This window comes from Cuculus canorus, chromosome 15 (genome assembly GCF_017976375.1).
Source record: "Cuculus canorus isolate bCucCan1 chromosome 15, bCucCan1.pri, whole genome shotgun sequence".
Lineage (NCBI taxonomy): Eukaryota > Metazoa > Chordata > Aves > Cuculiformes > Cuculidae > Cuculus > Cuculus canorus.
This window is the reverse complement of record NC_071415.1, coordinates 8,846,131-8,864,091: the sequence shown is the minus strand read 5'-3', so window position 1 is coordinate 8,864,091 and position 17,961 is coordinate 8,846,131. Positions and strand designations below refer to the sequence as shown.

Sequence of the window (17,961 nt, the reverse complement as noted above, 5' to 3'; positions counted from 1 at the left end):
CAGAGCAGAGCAGAGGGGCAGAATGCCGTCGCTCACCCCGCTGGTCCCACTGCTTTGGATGCCGCCCAGGACACGGTTGGTTTCTGGGCTGTGAGTTCACAACGCTGCGTCTTGTTGAGCTTCTGCTCCCCCAGCACCGCAGGTCCTTCTCCTCAGGGTTTCATTCTCCACCCAGCCTGTAACTGTGCTTGGGATTGCCCCAGCCCAGGTGATGCCAGGCACCATCCAGGTCCTCCCTGGTGGCATTGGGATTTTCCATCCTGCTCTGCCTCCTCCTTCCCCAGTGAGCCTGCGGTCAGGACGAGCCCCTGCCTTCAGTTTTCCACAGTCGGTGGAATTTTACCATGTCCTTCACGTCACCAAAATGCTGGGTTTTCCCCCCGTTTCCCCCAGCTGGGATCCCGCTTCCTCGGCAGTAGCAGCTCCGGATAGGATTGCACATTGCTGAGCTTTTCCCTGTTGCTGAGACAATTACACTAAAATCACACCACCTGCAAGCGGTTAGTTAGAATAATAAATAAGTGATAGATTGTCAAATAAAACGTTGGCTTCAGATGAGGTCATCCTAGCACCGTGTCGGGGGGCTCGGGGGGATTGCAGGCTGCTTTCCCGCCGCTGTTGGGCTAAAGAGCTCTTGTATCAGTCAATAAAAGAGTTGTAGAGATTAAAGAATCAATTAGGCATTGGCCAAAGGGGCAAAAGCGTAACCCAAACACGCTGATAAAATCCAGTAGGTGATTACGGGAATGGTTCTTATTTCATTTTTCTTTTGAAAGGAATAATTGCTCATTATAGAGCATGGAGCGACCTGGGTTGGATGCTTTTCCAGCTTTAGAGAGGAGGAAATTCTAACGTTCAGCTGACAAATGCGGAGGCGTGCCACGGTTTAGGGCTGAATGGGTGTATTTTGATCCTTGCTTTGAGCAGCATCAGTTTGTCCCTGCTAAAGAGGCCAGGGTAGCTTGGTGCAGCCTCAGCCCAGAGCACCCTTGCCTGCAAGAGTTGGGATTGTTCAGCCTGGAGAAGAGAAGGCTTCAAGGAGACCTTATAGCGACCTTCCAGCACCTGAAGGGGCTACAAGAAAGCTGGAGAGGGGCTGTTCACAAAGGCTTGGAGTGATAGGATGAGGGGGAAGGGGTATAAACTGGAGAGGGGTAGATTTAAACTAGATATAAGGAGGAATTTCTTCACTATGAGAGTGGTGAGATGCTATAACCGGTTGCCCAGAGCAGTGGTGGCTGCCCCATCCCTGGAGGTGTTCAGGGCCAGGTTGGATGAGGTTTGGAGCCCCTGATCCAGTGGGAGGTGTCCGTGCCCATGGCAAGGGGTTGGAACTGGATGATGTTTAACCCAAACTATTCTATGATTCTAAATAAAATCTGATCAGCTGTAAAAGCATTTAGGGAGGTATGTTAGAGGGGTTTCCCAATGACCTTCCATTTTCTGGGAACACACACACATCTGCAGCTCATGGTCTGGAATTGGGCTGTGCATGTCACATTCTGCTAAACTGTGTGAATGTTTATTAAGTGTTCATCCAGTGCAAAGCTTTACCTCATTTTGGGCCAAAAACAGGGAGTACCCACCAGATGGAGCGGTCTGAGCATCCACCCAGCATCCCCAGCGCTTGTGGGCAGCTCTGAGGATGCAGCAGCTCCGCAAAGCCTGCAGGAGGGCAGGGGGGGGAAGAGCAGCAGGAGGGATCACTCTGGGATCACTTGGATCACTCTAGCCAGAAAGAACCAAACCATTGCGTTTCTGCAGAACGAGGAGGCATTAACGAAATTGTTTTGCAGGTGGAAAGTTCAAATGAATTAGAATCATAAAATCATAGAATGCTTTGGGTTGGAAGGGACCTTTAAAGGCCTCTCCAGGGCAACTCCCGTGTAGAAGCAGGGATGTCTTCAACTCAATCAAATTGCTCAGATCCCCATCCAATTTGACCTTGAATGTTTCCAGGGGGTCTCTATCACCTCCCTCCGGAACCTCGGCCAATGCCTCACCCATTATTGCTTCCCCCCACATTGTATTAAGGTTAAATATTTGGGTTTATAAGGGTAAAAAAGCGGGGATTGCATCATTTCACATGATTTCTGTCTGGAGCTCCTTCGGAAGGGGCAGCGTGATGCTTTCAAGTAGATTTTTAAGTCCTTTCTACCCCGTGAGAAGCACTGGCTGTTCACAGCTCCCATCCATTTTGAGATGGAGCAGCTCCCTGCTGCCTTTCCTTCTTATAAGGGAGAGATTTACAAGCCAAAAAAAGCAAAAAGCAAGCCATCCTGCAGGCGTTCTGGGCCTGGAGTTGCTCTGGAGGTGGCGTGAGGTTGTTGTGCCGTGAGGCCAGCAGCCGCCTGCATCCCCTTAGCTGGAGCACACCGTGCCTGGCCGGGTCGTGCTGCCTGTGCTTCTTCCAGCCAAACTCCCAGCTGGCCTGGATGCTTATAGATCCCTCACAAAGCACGGGTTTTATAGCATGCATATAAAGCACATGCACAGCGTACATCACCGCTGGGCTGGCGGAGCCTCTCACCCCTTGCTGCCTGCGCCAGGAACGAGCAGTTTATTGCTCCGTGTCCTCGCCTTGCAGCTCTCGGTGTCCGTGCGTAGGTGGGCGAGATGGGGAATTTGTTTTCTCCTTTGTTTTTTTTCCCCCTTTCTGCAGGTCAGATACCACTGAGCCATGCCGTGGCTGCAGGCAGTTTGCCTGGCATGGGTTGGTTTGAGGAACGTGGAGAGTTTATCTCAGCTTGGCTCCCTGCTCGGTGCGTGCTGGGGCAGAGATGTGGCGTGGCGACAGCATTGCCTGGCTTCTTGTTTTTCACATGCCCCCCAAAAAATAGACTGAAAAACAGAAGCCCAAGGGTTAGTTAGCATAAAAATTCCTGCAAAAGCTACTTTTGCCCAGCTGACAGCGGACGGCTGCAGCGTCAGGAGGGGAAGAAACGCTCCCGGCTGATGCAGGAGCGGCCGCTGCTGCGGTGAGGAATTGGGTTTCCAAGTGCAGGGGAAGAAAGAGCCCAATCCTCACTCGGGGGCTCTGCGCCACTAATCCCCTGTTTATTCTCCGTCTAGCCCAGCCGCCCACACTCTCCTAAGCTTTTTATTCATTAACAAGGTCCAGGGTAAAAAGATACCTCTGCGTCAGCTGTCTGCTGCGACGGCCCGTGGTTCCGGCGCAGTCGCAGGGGCTGTTGGTGTCGGCACCTTCGCATCCTCCTCCCTCAGCACAATGCAAACTCCATCCTCCCAGAGCCACTCTGGGTTCATGGAGTTCGTCTCTTCTGGGGTTATTTCAGCTGAGGACCACAGCGTAGCCCCCTGCTCATCAGCTCAGACAAAGGTTTCGTGCTTTTAAGTAAACGATAGCACAGAGGAGAGATCAGAGTTGTGTCTGCGGGGTGAGATCTGGCTGTTGGTGTAAGGCAAGACGGCTCCTGCGCTGGGTGTGTTAACCCTACCGGTACGGCGTGACCGACCCCAGTGCAGCCCCAGGGCTGCTGCATTTAATTGGCAAATTAATCTCTGTCTCCTGGACCAAATTTGAGAGCCAACCGCTGCCCTAAAGAGATGGAAAGCAGGATCTAAGTGAGAAAGTGTTATCCAGGTTATAGATCCAGTTTTGCTCCTAATAAAGTGTTGAAAGAGGCATATGCCTTGTATATAAAATAACAGCAATTATTAGTAGTAGTTTAATCGTTAATTATTAATAATGCAAATGCTGAGATGCTAAGGTAGAGAAATGTACTTTGGAGCAAAAAGGCCAGTCCATAAGGTAGAATTGTTCTCTCCTGAATAAGGTAACTTTTATATACAAAGAAGGCTTTGCAAAACTTCAAACAAACTCAGAGGTGACTGAATTCATTTGCCTTCAGTCTCTGAGATGATCCTGGCTGTCCCCACGCAGAGGGGAGATGCTGCTGGTGCCTACAGTGGTTGTAGCACCCACATGCAGCCCTGCCCGCCGGCGAGCGCAGCCGGAGCTGAGCTTTGCCCCTTGAGTGGGACCTGGAGGCCAAGAGCCAGCGCCAGAGAAGGCAGAAGTTGAGCCAGAAGACAAGGAGGAGAAGTTGTGTTTCTCCTTATTTCCAGGAAGGCCTTTGGCTCCTTTGGGAATAACCACACCGTGCGGACAACCCTTGCCATGAGACCCCTCTGCCAGCCCAGCCGAGACTCGCTGAAGCCGGCGCCAGCCGCGGTGACGCCAGACGTGCTGGTCACAGGGCAAGCTGCAGGTGGCTTGGTCGGCTCCTTGAGACATCCCAGCATCCCTTCCCGCTCGCTCCTTCTCTCTAATTAATTGCATTTTCTGTCTCTTTGTGGCACGGGCGCGCGCCGGCTGCAGAGAGGCGAGCGGGGAGCGTGCAGCTGTGGGCTCGGCGGCAGAGGAGCCATCTGCAGCGCCCGCCCGGGAGAAAAGCCTTGCAGCTGCGCGCGCCTGGTACCGGCGGTACCCGGACACGGTCATTCATCACCAGGAGCCCAGGCAAGGAAGCTTGGCAGCGAAAAGGACGAAGGCAACCACAGGACGCGGATCTTAGAAGTACTCTGCTACAGCGTGTGTTGAATCCACAGCCTTGGAGCTTGGTTCCTCTTGCTGTTGTAGAAAGGCAGGATGTGTCCGTCGGGTCCTGTGTGGGATGGAGCAGCTCCAAGGTGCCTCCATCGAGCTGGTCCTGCCCAGCGGCAGGAGGAATGAGCCATGACCCCAGGCTAGCTCTTCCCCGAGAGGTGGGCGCGGGAGGAGGCAAGGGTGTTCCTTCCCAAGAATCATGGCAAGGGGGTACGAGTGTTTAAATCAGCAATGCAGCACATTGGGTTATGTTGGGTGGAAATTCATGGTGCCTTTCTTGGTGCGCTCACAGAGGCCATTTCTTACCATCTTTCCTGGGTCTGTAGACCCATCTAAGCTATGGCAAATGGCAGGAGAGAGCAAATGTGTGAGTTGAGCCCTACGGGTACTTATGGGCTTCTAACTCCACTGATTCTGGGTGTGTGAAATGCTGCTGAAGGCTCTGATTCGCTTTCCCTGTTGTCTCTCCCGCACACTAGAAGATCCCTGCCATGGGCACTACAGCAGCATGGATGGCCTTGGAGTGAGGACACAGTGATGGGCTGAGGACCCTGGGTTGGAGTGCTCATGTTTGCCACCCCTGACCGGGTCCATCTCTACAGCCATCGCTTGGTCTAGCACAGGGAGCCAGCAGACATCCAACAGTGATGTCTGTGGAAGGCTCTGACATTGCCTCTGATCTTTCTTCTTGGCCCACAGTTCACTGGAGATGTGAGTGGGTATCAGGAGCTGCATGAGCAACAGAGGTGACCCCAAAACCCCACCTGCCAGTCCCAGGACACGGGCAACATCACCAGACCCATCAGTGGAGATTTCACTCCTGTGAAATGGAAGCAGTCACCTTCTCACTAGAAAGAGGTGAGAGCCAGGGGAGCGTGAAGGCATGCGTGGCCCCACGGGGGGCTGGGGACAGGGGTGGCCACACAGAGCGATGCGATTCAGTCCAGCGATGCGTATCCAAACTGGTTTTCTCTCTGTGGGATGCCTCGTCTTTCCTGTTTACTTGTTATTCTGGAAATAGAACAATAAATAATTTATTGCCGATCGGTTGGCACACATCCGACCTGCCAGTTAAGTTGATTTTAACTGGCCAAGTGTCAGGGCAAAAGGCCAGGAATGCTGCGCTAGGGAACAGTCAACACCACAATTATAAGATTATCACCTTGTTTAGTGGTCAGATACTGTCAAGTGGTAAAAGATTGCTCTGGTTCGTCTCTATAGAGCATCGCTCACAAATTACCTTATTAAGCGAGATCTTGCTCACGGTCGGCTCCCTGCACCTGTGTCCTCAGATATTCCCATTCATGGTGGAGAGGAGGCCAACACTCGGCCAGGGCTGCTGGGGGCTGCAGCTGCGGGAGCATTATTCCTTCTTACCATATTTGCATATCAATGAGGCCCTGATTAATATTTAAAGAGCCAGCTGTCTGAGCCACCTAGGAAAGAAAAAAAGCTCTGTGAGGTTTTTATCTATTTTTTTTTAAAGGATAACACTTACTGCCCTTTATCAAGTACGCTTCGTTTTTATACCCCCCTCCCATTCTTGTATTTAAAAAAAAAAAAAAAAAATAGAAAAGAAAATGCCAGGGAAAAAATATGAAACGCCATTAAGGAGTTATCAGTGAATGAGTTGTGCTGCTCTCAATGCTTCTCAGTCCTTTTGTGCCATCGTTGCAGCTGCATCGAGCAGGTTTTGAGGGGCAGGAGCCCAGCGCCAGCGCCAACGGGCGCCCATGGGAACTGTATCTATGGGCAGCTCCATGTGAGCACGAGGCCTGGGAAATGGGCGGGCAGGGCAGGGGCTGCCTCTCCTTTATGGGATGTGTTTCCATGCTCCCGGCTTCCCCAGGCTTCTGTTGTGGAGCCATGGTTGATGCCAATGACCCTGTGGTCCCTGGGGAGGAATGGGTGCAGTGGTGTTGCTCTCGCTGATGGTGACCCAGCAGTTAACGAAGAGAAGAAGCAAGACCCAAAGTCATGGCTGGAGCAGGCTCATCGGGGTTCTCAGGCACTGGCAGAGGCTGCCCAGGGAGGTGGTGGAGTCCCCATCCCTGGAAAGGTTTAAAAGCCGGGTAGATGAGGTGCTCAGTTTAGCAGTGAACAGGTACGGTTGGACTCGATGATCTCAAAGGTCTTTTCAAACCAAGCAATTCTATGATCAATTGAGATGCCATCATAAAATTAAGAATTGGTATTTTCCATGCCTCCTCTGCACTATTAATCGTTGGGTGGTTTTGTTTCCAGGCTGTTGTTTTAATGGACTGTTCTCTTACCATTTTTCTCCCTTGAGCATTTGTCCATAATCCTCCAACAGCGGCAGCTTTGTTATCCCAACTAATTGGAGTCAAGTAGGGCTGCAAGAAAAGATCATTTACAACTGAGCCCTGGGAAAAATGCAAAAGGATTTTAATTTTCAATAAAATATGCAGATAAGTAGAAATTAACGGTGGGGAAGGGGGTCTGGAGCCATCGTGAATAATGGCACTGCTCAGATGGTGGCGGCTCGAGTGGCTTAATGAGAACTTGGTGATGCCGTTGGTGATGCCAGCAGGTCTGGGGCTGGACAGACCTGCCCCTGCACCTGCATGTTTTAGTGTTTTGATAGGTGTTTCTTGGAATAGGAGGGGTGTGAGCTGTTTATCCAACCGGTCATGCCTTGTTGCGGCTGGTGGGGACATCTGGTCTCATTTTGTTATTGTCATATACAAAGATGGAATCACGGTGGGACGCTGTAGTTCTCATAAGGCCACGTTCAGACACCACCCTCTCTACCTGCGCACTGTTCCAGCCCAAGCCTGGCAGTGATCGCCAGCCACTGTGGCTGCAGATTTTGGCTGGGATGCCCTGGGCAGGCACAAGTGTTTCTGCTGTGCTCCCCTGCTCGTTGTTGTGTTTGGACCCGGCTGGTGGCAGATGGTGCAGCCTCAGGAGAGGAACCAGACAGTTGGGAGCAGAAATAAAAATCCCTCCGGCTTCACCAGATGCACGGAGGCTTGGCTGGATTTGCCCAAGAGGTCTCTCTCAGTCCTGCTACTGGATGCACTGGGACCGGAGCAGTCTCACTGAAGGATGCCATTGGCAAATGTGATGGGATAAAGTCCTTCCCAATGAGGGGTTGTACATCACCTCCTGCATAGCCCTCAGCATGGGAAACCACCAAGGGCTGGGCTTGGGAGGCGCTGCACCCCACCTGCTTCCCTGGCTTATCCATCCCATCCTCGTCTTCTCCATGCCATCCTTGGCTTCTCCATCCCATCCCCAGCTTCATCAGCAGGTGACCGGGTGCTGGAGGGGGACCGTGTGCTGACTGGGGAGGAGGTGCCAGCGCAGAGTAAGTGACCCACATCCTGCTTGCAGGGTCTCATTGCCAGCTCCGTGCTGCCAGCACCATGCAGAACAGATCGGCCCCATTTTTGCCAGCAGGTCAGAGCACTTTTTAGGAGGATTTTGCACAACTAATGCCTCCCAGCAGCCGTGCCCCATCCCACAGGGATGTGCTGGGCACAGAGGGGAGCGAGCCTTAGGAAGATGCTCCCAGCTGCCAAGGAGGCAGGTTCCCGAGGGCACAATGGAGCCAGTTGAAGCGTTGGGGACGCGTTGGCCTGGGCAGGTTCCCGGGCGCAGGATGGAGCCGGTTGAAGCGTTGGAGACCCGCTGGCCCCCACAGCAGCTCCCTCCAGAGCGAGCAGCCCCTTGGGGAGGGGGACAGCTGAGCCATCACCTGTTGGAGCTCAGACGCCGCAGCTGCGTCCGGCACCACCCGGCTGCTTTGAACCCGCCGGATTAGGCGGAGGAGAGGGCCACGCATGCACTTGTGCTCCGCATGCCAATGCCGTCCTCCTCCTCCAGCCTCCCTCCTCCCGGCGCTCTGCCAGAGCCTCCTTGACCCCAACCAGCTCGTGGCTGCTGATTTGGGGAGAGCCCCAGGGATGGTGGGTGCAGCAATCCTGTGGGATGTGGAGGTTGGAGCTCCGCAAGCCAGCGGCTGCCACCCCTGCCGAGCCCTGAGTGGGAGCAGCAGGAATCTGCATGTGGCTGGACTGGGCTTAGCGGTGGTAGAGGTGGGAAGACCTCTGCGTGAGGGTCAAAGCACCTTCAGCGTTTGGGACACAAGGTTCAGATCTGCTAAGCTTTATCCTTCTTATCCAAAACAGATAAAATCATAGGAAATGAGAGCAGCCCTGCAGAGAAGGACTTGGGGGTGCTGGTTGATGAGAAGCTCGACATGAACCAGCAATGTGCGCTCGCAGCCCAGAAGGCCAACCGTGTCCTGGGCTGCATCAAAAGAAGCGTGGCCAGCAGGGCGAGGGAAGTGATTTTGCCCCTCTATTCCTCTCTTGTGAGACCTCATCTGGAGTACTGTGTCCAGTTCTGGAATCCTCAGCATAAGAAGGAGATGGAGCTGTTGGAACGGGTCCAGAGGAGGCTACAAAGATGATTGGAGGGCTGGAGCACCTTCCCTACGAGGACAGGCTGAGAGAGTTGGGCTTGTTCAGCCTGGAGAAGAGAAGGCTCAGAGGAGACCTTATAGCGACCTTCCAGTACCTGAAGGGGCTACAGGAAAGCTGGAGAGGGGCTATTCATAAAGGCTTGTGGGGATAGGACCGTGGGGGGAATGGGTATAAACTGGAGAGGGGCAGGTTTACACTGGACATTAGGAAGAATTTCTTCACCATGAGAGTGGTGAGACACTGGCACAGGTTGCCCAGGGAAGCTGTGGCTGCCCCATCCCTGGAGGTGTTCAAGGCCAGGCTGGATGGGGCGTTGGGCAGCCTGAGCCAGTGGGATGTCCCTGCCCATGGCAGGGGGGTTGGAACTAATTGTTCTTTAAGGTCCCTTCCAATCCTACCTATACTATGAAATCCCAGGGGAAAAAACCAAAGCTTTTTTAACTGTAGGAGAGGCAGAAGCTGCCTGTGGACAAAGCCCAGTGCCCAACTGTGTGGCTTTTTTCCACTTCATCTTTTGCCATCTCACCATAGCCCTCCTGGAAGAGGAGCTGGGGTGGTGGGACTTCATTAGCAGGTGGATGATAGCCCCAGTTCTGCAGATTCCCCTCTGCAGGGGGGCGTGGGTGGGCTCTTCCTCTGTTACCTCCCATCTCTTGCATCCTCTGCCTCTCCAGTTGGGGTGTGCTGGGTCCCAGTTTGGGTGCATGCTGCCCTGTGCTGCACTCCCTTTGCTGGTGACAGGTGAGCGTGGCTCCTGGTGGGCACCTGTGACACGTGTGAGTGGCTCTTTCTGCCACCACGCAGATGTTGTGGTGATGCCTCCAGCTTGGTGGAGGACAGATGTGGGCATTGGGTGGCTGGATTCTTCATTCAACCCAAGTACCACCCCATCCTTTTCCAGCCCTCCCTTACACCCGTGCACGACACCTCTCTCCTCACGCCTCTGTTCTCTCTTGTTCTCCTCAATCCAGAGTTCCAGCCCACAGCTCCACTCTGGTTTGTCAGCAGCAGCCAAGCTGTCCCCATGCCCTCACTGAGCTGAAGACCAGGCCCAAGGCTTGGCCTCGGTGCCCAGGGGTGCGTTTCTTGGAGGGCAGGATTTGCCCTCTGCTGTTAAAAGCAGCGAGGGATTCATTTGGGTCTTTTTTGTTTAAAAAAAAGCCTTCTTCCCAGCACTGTACCTTTTAAATTACTCAGCTTCGCTCTCTGCTCCCCACGCTCATGCTTTTGCTCTATTTAAGAGCAGGAGTGTGACATTAAGGTGATTTATAGCAATCTCTGGAGTGGAAGGGCAGGGACTTGGGTATTTTTTTCCTTTTCCTCAGGTGAAAAAAAACCCTCGAATGTTAACTCACAAGACGTTACAACGACTGTTCTGTCAATCCTTGATTTACGAGCTCAAATTTACGAGTTGAAAATTATTATTCCACTCATATATATTTTTTTCCCTTGGCCGTTTTAGTGCTTGTGAAAGGTGAGGGGTTTGACAGCTCCTGGAAACAAAAGCCTTTAATATCTCCCCAAGCGAGGCTCTCCCAGGCAAGAAGAGAGATGCCAGGAGGGCTTTTCCTCCCTGCTGCAGGTTTTAGTCACTCCAGGCCAGTCCTAACCAAACAGAGCAGAAAGTTTGCGTGAGATAAGTCAGGGCTAATTAGCAAAGTCCGTTCTTGGAGCCAGAGAGTCCCCTGGGATTGTCCTTGGTGGCTGGATCAGTGCTAGGCTGGAGGGTGAGGCTGGGGACGCTGACGGGAGACCTTATTGCTCTCTACAACTCCCTATAAGGAGGTTGTAGAGAGGTGGGTGGTGGCCTCTTCTCCCAAGTGACAGGTGATAGGACAAGAGGGAATGGCCTCAAACTGTGCTGGAGCAGATTCAGATTGGACATTAGGAGAAATTTCTTCACCAAAAGGGTTCTCAAGCACTGGCAGAGGCTGCCCAGGGAGGTGGTGGAGTCACCATCCCTGGAGGCGTTTAAAAGGCGGGTAGATTAAGTGCTTAGGGATATGATTTAATAGTGGGCAGGTACAGCTGGAGATGATGATCTCAAAGGTCCTTTCCAACCTAATGATTCAATGACTCTAGGATTGACATTTTCAGACCCTTTCCAAATTGTTTTGGACACCTCCATACTTGTGGGGACACAGGGACCTCAAGGCTGCTCAGGGTTCATTTTTAATCACCTTCCCCCTCCTCCATCCCCCAAGTGACACGAGCATTTTGGATCTAAACTAAACTGGCAGCAGTCTTTAAAATGTAACATGCATGAAATACCAGGGAGCAAAAAATATCCTCTTTAAAGCATATGTCGCGCAGTGGCTTAGAGAGACGGGGGATTAAAACCTTCGTGGAGCTTGGGAAATAATGCCAGAGCCCCTGCTGCACTTCATTAAAGTACATTTTTGACACAGCTTGCCTTATTCAATAACAATTTAGTTGACCAAAACTTGAATGGAAAGGGACAGGCAACTGTGTAGCATTTTGTTGCGTTTTCATTTTCAGCATTTTTTCCGGTCAATTTGCCATCTGCTGCCCCGGCGGCTGCGAGGCGGCTGCGCTCTGCCAGGGGCAAGGCTGAGCCCCTCTCAAAGTGATGGAGGTTTGTGTCTGTGTCCCAAAAAATATAGATGGAGTTGGGGTCAGGCTTGTGCTCCTGTGGGGTCAGCTGGGCTGGTTGCTGGGGTTCACCACCATTCCCATTTCCCCATCTTCTCTGCTCATCCCACAGCCATCAGCCCCATTCACCAATCCTAAAAGCTTCCTCTGGCCGCGATTGGGCAGGGGCAGCATCTTGGGTTTCCACCCAATCCCCATCTGTCAGGACTTAACCCCAATGGCCTGGGATCACAGCAAAGCCCAAATGACTTCGAAGCTGTGGTGGCATGCATGGGAGTTCATGGATTGGATGACACTTCACCACCATGGCCAATGTTGGCTTCTGGTTTTCATAGAATCGTAGAGTAATTTGGGTTGGAAGGGACCTCAAAGCCCATCCAGTTCCACCCCTGCCATGGGCAGGGACACCTCCCACTGGATCAGGGGCTCCAAGCCCCATCCAACCTGGCTTTGAACACCTCCAGGGATGGGGCAGCCACCACTGCTCTGGGCAACCTGGGCCATGACCTCCCCATCCTCATTGTGAAGAATTTCTTCCTAAAGTCTATCCTAAATCTCCCCCCTTCCAACTGAAAGTTTTACTGGCCGCAAACATGAAATACGTGGCTTTAGGTGGTTTGAATGGCAAAACAGAAAGGAAGAGTTTTATTGCCCTTGGCTGCTTCCTGGGGAAAGTCCAATTTTGAGGAAAAAAGGTGTTTTTCTGTTGGAGAACATGAGAAGGAGCAAGGATGCCTTGGTCTGCACCTTACCACCAGGAGGGACTGCTGGTGATCCTGGCGTAGATGTGTCACTAAGGACATTTTGTGGTGCGGGGGGCAGAAATCCCACAGCCCAGGGGCATTTCTGACACGGGGGAACTTCAGCAGCTCTGAATGTATTTGCATTTGGTGTTTCCAAAGCCCTTGAAGGCAGTACTCCCCATTATGGAAAGTTCTTTGGGAGAAAGGAGCCAATTTCAGCTTGGAAGGGCACTGAACGGCCGCTCGGATGCTATCTAATTGTTTTCATCTCCTTCCTCCGCCCACTCCTAAAGTCGGGTGGATTTTTCTTCCCACAAATTGGCTCCAAAAAAAGAAAAAAAAAAAAAAATTGATCCCAGGTTAAGATTTTTTTTTTTTAATTTCAAGTATTTGGGGTGTGTTTCTCTTTAGCGCAGAGGGAACAGCACAGCCGAGCACCAGAGGGCCTGGCTCTGTTTATTCAATATTCCCTTCTCCAAGTCAAGTGGCTCAAAGACAGCAGGACCGGGCAGCGTGCAGGAGGCACCGTGCGGTGGGGGAACGAGGTGTTGGGGGAGACCCCAGCTCTTCTCCTTTGCCTGAGCCCGTATGGGGCCAACCTGCCTCAGGGTTTTTGGGTGCAGAGCCCCTTCGGTGCCCCTGGGCCACCTGTCCATGGGTAGACCAAGCACCCCACTCTGTGCCACCCACCTCCTTCAAGGTGGACACAAAGAGTTCAAGGGAGAGCAAGTACCAAGGGCTCTTAAACACACAGAGATGTTTTCCAGCTTCGTGTTTCTCTGGCCATGTCTGTTCCTTCCTGGTTGTATCCATCCGTCAAAGACCAAACATTGGCTTAGAGGGAAGCTTGGGATCGGATCCAGCCAAGTCTTTACATTCTCCTCCATCTCCTGCACATCGCTTAGACCTCTTTTTGGTGATAGTCCTCCTTATGCCAGGCAAGCTGGGGAGCAGGACAGAGTTATGGGTCACAGAAAGATAGGAGTGATGCTCTTGAGGTCAACTGAGAGCAGGAGGGGATCCCAGGGGAGCCGAGCAGCCAGGTCCAAATATGGATCCACCATGTGCATCTTCTCCAGGAGCAGCCAGCCAATGTTCCCACAGCGTGTGTCACGGTTCCCTGAATAACCAAGGCATTCATACAAACAAAACAAAGAAACCCTCCGTCTCTCCGGAGACAAGTCACAAACAGAGAGCCAGGCCAGGCCCATTGATGGAGCTGGATGCAGTGAATCACTCAACCAGCTGTAGTTTAAGCAATTTGGGTCAAATATGCACCCTGGCGTCACGCCACCGACTTATCTTTTATTTCACTTGTTGTACCTCAGCTTAGGGTTTGTTTTGCTGTTAACGGTGAAGTCTTTGATGCTGAAGGTGGGAACCTGCTTAGGCAGAGTTACCTGGAGGACTCGGCTCTGGTGGTTTTATTCTTATTTATTATCAGGTCAGTTTTATTCCTGGTTAATTTTTATTGCATCTGGACACAAAAGGACAGCAAGAATAGCATCAGCAAATATCTTTATCCAGCTGTTCCTCTTTCCTGTGGGCACAGGATGAACTTAGACGCTCAGCCAGTGTGTAAACGGGTCCATAAAACCAGGGGTATCACAGTGGAGCAGCACCAGGGGGCTGCGGGGACACTGTCCCACCTCCATGCACGGGCGAGGACCTGAAGCCAAGGGCTTGGTGCAGCTTCAGCTGAGCGAGGCCGAGCCCAGGGGACCTTCCTCCAGGATTACATCAGTAGCATGAGGATGCTGAGTGTACTGTCTGGGAATCTAGAAGATGAGGGCTTTTTTTTTTTTTTTCATTTGAGATTATGTACATGATAAAATATGTTCTCCTTACTCTTGGGCCGCCTGCAAAAAGAGATGTGCTACAAAAGTGATGTCGCCTGCTTTTCCAGTACCCGGGAGAATGGCAGCTCTGTGTGCTGAGAGCTCGCTCCCCTTCTCCACATCCTTGCCCAGTTTGGTACCTGGTGTCAGTGCTGCTCTGCCCTGGGCAAGGAGTGTGTGGTGGCACTGCCTTCTGCTAAAGGGGGTCAACCCCCTGCTCCAGGGGATCCAATGCCCTTGGGGACTGTCCCACAGCTACAGCAGGGGGTTGGGGTGCGATGGAGATGCTTGGCTGGCTCTACATGTGTGGGTACCACTGTGAGGATGCTGTGACCAGTAGGAAGCTCAGCCAGGGTGGCTTTGTGCGTGTTGTCTGTGTCTTCTTAGCGCCGCTCATGCTGTTTGGATGATGATTTAAGCAGCTGTGGGATGCAGCTTTGTACAGCGATAAAACCTGGTGTTTCCAAGCATTTCTGACAGGAGGTTTTACCCCAAAAGAGAGAGTGAGGTGGGAGAAGGTACAGCTGGGAGCTTTGCTGAAGCTGCAGGGGCAGATAGAGCTCCCTGCCAAGGACTGGGGAAGTCAACAGAGGCCCCATGGGGATGGGTGAGCACTGGGAGAGGGAAAGCAGAGCAGGACTTTGCTTATCAGCCTTATCCTGGGTCCTGTGTGCAATGCAGGAGCTGAAATGGGGGGAAGAGAGGAGGCCAGGAGCGAGGGACAAGCTGCTTTACACAAGTGTTTGCTCGTGGGCTGGGGGAGGCGAAGAGGATCCAGTTCCTCAACTGGAGGCTGGCTGGAAAATGGAGGTTTGCCCCCAGGCAGCTGGGGATTGGCCGTGGGGATCTGTGGAAGAGGGTAAAATGTTGGATTTCCTTTGGTCAAGATCACAGGGACATAGTTGAGCGTCGGCCAATGCATCTCGCAGGCCAGCGCTCCGCAGACAGACTCCACCTCCCGAAACAACTGCATTGCATCGGGCTTGGCAGCCCCACTCCATCTGGCAGCCCCCTCTGAACAGGCTCAAAACTGACCTCATATAGAGCCAGAAAAACCTCTCGTCCCAGGAGGGGACAAGAGGAGGGCAGCAGGGCCCGAATCATTTTTGGTGTTGGCGTTGGGTCTGTCCCACAGGTGCAACACCCACAGGAGCACCCAAATGGGTGGGAGAAGGGGGATCAAGCTGAGCATCGCCCTTGGGTGCAGATTTCAAGGAGACCCTAATCGTGATTCTAAATGTTCCTTCACAAGTTTTTTGGGAGGAGGGAACTCAGGACAACTCCTTGCCTCGTTCCTGATCCACCCTTGGCACCCACCAAGCCTGCCCAGAGCTTTCAGCTGGTGGGGAGCGATGCTCGGAGGGAATGGTTTTCCCAGCCAGCATTGCTGACCAGCTGAGACTAGGGGGTGCCAAGGAATTAAGCTTCTTTAAAAGCCCCTCAAATTTGCTTCAAATTCAACATTTCATCAAGAAACGGAAATTTTAGTATGGCAGAAAACCCAATTAAAATGTCAGCAGGGATCTTCAGTAAATCATTGAGCTCTCCATCCTCCCCAAGTACAGAGGAGGCTGGAGTTGCTCCAAAACTGCAGTTTTAACCAAAAGAAGCTAAAACAAACAAACAAAAAAACATTTGGCTGTGTTTTTCATCATCCCCTTCCCCCTCCTTTTTGATCGTCTCTGTCTTGTACAACCCTGGTAGAGGCAGATAACTGAGGATCTCACCCATCTTTTCAAAGTCGTGTAGAGGAAGAAAGCGGCCTTTGTGAAGGGGTTTCTGAAGTTCTCTGTTCTGGGAAGGTTGGAAATAGCACAAAAACATCCTTTCTCACTATATTGTGTCGCTTCCAGCTCTAAGCTCCACCACGACCCAGATGTTTCGATGCTGATGCTGAAAAGGAAAATAAGAGCTGTGGCGAGAAAGCCAGGGGAGCAGGGATGCTGTGTGAAACTTGCTTCTAGAAACCTGTGCTGTGTCTTTCTTTTTGGAGCAGGGAAGGGAATTAGAGGAGATTGAGACATTGTGAAGTAATATCTTAATTCCGTAGGTGTATGATGACTGTTAGCCCAACTGCGCATCTCCTTATGGGCAGCCCTATAGTTTAGCTTTAAGACAATATCCACATTCAGCCTCAAATGTATTCAGGGTTTGGTACCACCAAGCATTTTTTCTGCCTTTTGATCTGATTCTCTCTTTTTCACCACATTGCTCCCAAGTTTTCCCAACCTTGGTACAATTATTGGTGTGAATTCATTGATCTGCCTTTGAAATTATCTTTATGCAGCAGGAGGACGGACCGCCTTAGGTGGAGGTATGGACAATTCTGTTCTTACCTAACTGACTGGACAAGGAAAGTTAAATGTGAAGCTCTTTACTGTCCGTATCCTCTCACTAATTATCCCAACTCGGCAAGAACACCTCCAAATGCTTGGTCCATGGTCATTCTGTAATAGTTCTGCCTCAGTATGAATTTCTCCATGTGTCCAAGCTGCAAATCTATTTCTTCCAGAGGGGTCTTGGCATGGGGTTTTGCAGTCGGCTTGAGCTGAGCAATGTCCACACTGACATGGGAAGGGGATGACCCCCCACATCTCCTGGTCCATGTGTCCCCACTGTGCTGGCATTGGTGTCCATCCAGCTGGTGGGACCTGTGTCCATCTGGATATTGTGCTGGAGACAGGAGCTGGGACTGGACTGAGTGCACCCAGTTGTTGATGGCAGGCAGGCTGCAGCACCACTGTCCTGGGCAGAAGGATGTTAGGGGTGGAGGGATCAAGACACCATCTCCCACACATCCTAAACCTGCTGCCACCAGAGCACAGGTTGTCTTGGCCGTACTCTGGAGCCAGGGGTGGGAGCTGAACTCCTCTCTGTGCTGGCAAGCAGAAGAGCAAGATAAACTGCTCCAGCACTGACTTTTCCAAGCCTGAGCCCTGGCTCTTGCCGCATGCCTGGCTACGGGCTTGTCCCAGTGTTGGCACCCTATGGATGTCACTGCAAAGGGGAGAGGGGACATTTCCATTCTGCACTCTCCTGCCTTCTCCAGGGCATTAAAGCAGAGGCCAAGATGCTTTAAAAACAAAGCCTCGAGCCCGCAAAGGTTGTGCTGCTGGAGCAACAAAGCTCATTCACCGTCTGCAGTGGCAAGCGGCCACAGAGCGGTGAACCATATGGTGGGGCTGGGTGGGAGGAGGAGCGGTGCTCCATGCTCACCCGCAGACTCTGGCAGTATGTGATGTGAGGGTCCCTACGTGTGGATGAGCAGCCCAGGGACCCAGCACGTCCCTGCCCTGTGGTCAGCATTCGGCTCACAGCCCGTCCCCAGAGCACGGGTGGTGGTTCTGGCTTTGGAGGAATGGGGACAGTGGTTGTAGGGAAAATCCTGCTGTCTGGCTCCTCCACACGCTGCTTGCAGGCACAAATGGGTTCTGGATTGGAGGCTCAGCTGTCCTGGTGTGGACAACCCACCACTGCCCCAGACGTGTGAGGCTGAGCTTGTGCTCGTGTTTGCTGCAGATCCCATGCTTTCACACTGCCCCAAGCATCCTCCTTGTCCTCCAAGCACTACGCCGACCTCTGTGCTTTCCCACATGGTTTCTCCTCATCCTCCCTTTTCCCTATTCAAGCCCAATCCCATTTACTTCTCCCCAAAGAGTTCCCCATAGCTTGACCATTAACAAATGGACTTGGCCGGGGCCTGGGTGACCATTTGGCTGCTGCCGCTGCTGCCTGCCAGCCGGGCC

General features: G+C 52.3%; 1 long non-coding RNA gene across 1 annotated transcript in view; it reads left to right on the top strand.

Moving 5' to 3' along the window:
* The window catches only part of LOC128853703 (uncharacterized), a 47,626-nt gene that overhangs the window by 1,948 nt on the left and 27,717 nt on the right, over positions 1-17,961 (top strand). The window contains exons 2-4 of the long non-coding RNA XR_008452408.1: positions 2,663-2,762; positions 4,090-4,232; positions 4,343-5,428. This is a non-coding gene — a long non-coding RNA (uncharacterized LOC128853703). The remainder of the gene's footprint in view (positions 1-2,662; positions 2,763-4,089; positions 4,233-4,342; positions 5,429-17,961) is intronic.